Source organism: Aplysia californica, unplaced genomic scaffold (assembly GCF_000002075.1).
Source record: "Aplysia californica isolate F4 #8 unplaced genomic scaffold, AplCal3.0 scaffold01068, whole genome shotgun sequence".
Lineage (NCBI taxonomy): Eukaryota > Metazoa > Mollusca > Gastropoda > Aplysiida > Aplysiidae > Aplysia > Aplysia californica.
Window position 1 is genome coordinate 61,291 of NW_004798338.1, and position 1,132 is coordinate 62,422.

Genomic DNA, 1,132 nt, shown 5'->3' on the forward strand with positions numbered 1-1,132 from the left:
GGGGGTTCTTTCAATAGTATATTTTGTTTGGGGATTTGGGTTGTTTTATTTTTTGAAGGGGGGCGTTTGTTTGTTTGTTTGCTTGTTGTTGTTGTTGTTGTTGTTGTTGTTGTTGTTGTTGTTGTTGTTGTGCTTCTTTTGGGGGAGAGTGGGTGCTTTTTGTTGTTACTTTTTGATGTTGTTTTCTCGCTTTCTTGTTGAGCGTTCGTTTAGAGAGAGAAGGGGTCAAAGATGTTTTGCAATATTTTAGCTGACATTGTGATGATGTCATTGCTGGTCGCTACATAAGACGACTTCAGTTAGTTGCTTGTTGGACTGCTGTACTGGTGAACCCAATCTGAACTCAAAACTGGCTGTATGATAGATATACAGACAGACAGACAGACAGACAGACAGACAGACAGACAGACAGACAGACAGACAGAGATAGATATAGATACAGGGTGTCCCCCCCCCCAAAAAAAAACCAAAAAAAAAACGTTTTTCTAAATATTTTGCTACACATCGAAGTTTTGTGTTTCAAATTTGTACACAACATTTTGGAAGAAAAAGGAATTTGTCTGATATTCATTGTAGATAAATCCACAAAATAGTTTTTCTCAACATAGCACATTTTTAAAAAACAACCCTTTTCCAGCTATGTCCCCATTTTGTAGAATGACGCACTAGTTCGCATTAGGCCGATCACTAAAAGTCCCAAAGATTGGGGCATATTGCAAGCTGCAGTAGGCAGGCTAACAGAATGTGCAGGTACTTTTTCTCAAGTTTCCTTTGCCGGTTGAGATCATGGTTAAGATTAGTAAAGAGCCGAGAGCTTTTTTTATTGAACATTTTCTCACCACCAATTCATTTCGTAAGTTGTCGCTCAAAGTACGAAAGTAATGTTTAATTATGTGTCCTTAAGGCCTTCTTTGGTGTCAATGGGGAAAATTGTCAATCTGTTAGGATCTGTAAAGAATCAGAACCAAAAATTCCCCCCAAAAATGACCACCTCAGGTCAAACACACACCGTTCCCACCCCTTTAAACGTCTCCAGGGTGCAGCATTCAGTAGATGAGCCCCATTCTAGTGCAAATTTTGTGCGAGATATACAGAAAAAAAAGTTGTGCAGTTGTTGTTTTGTTGGGTTTTG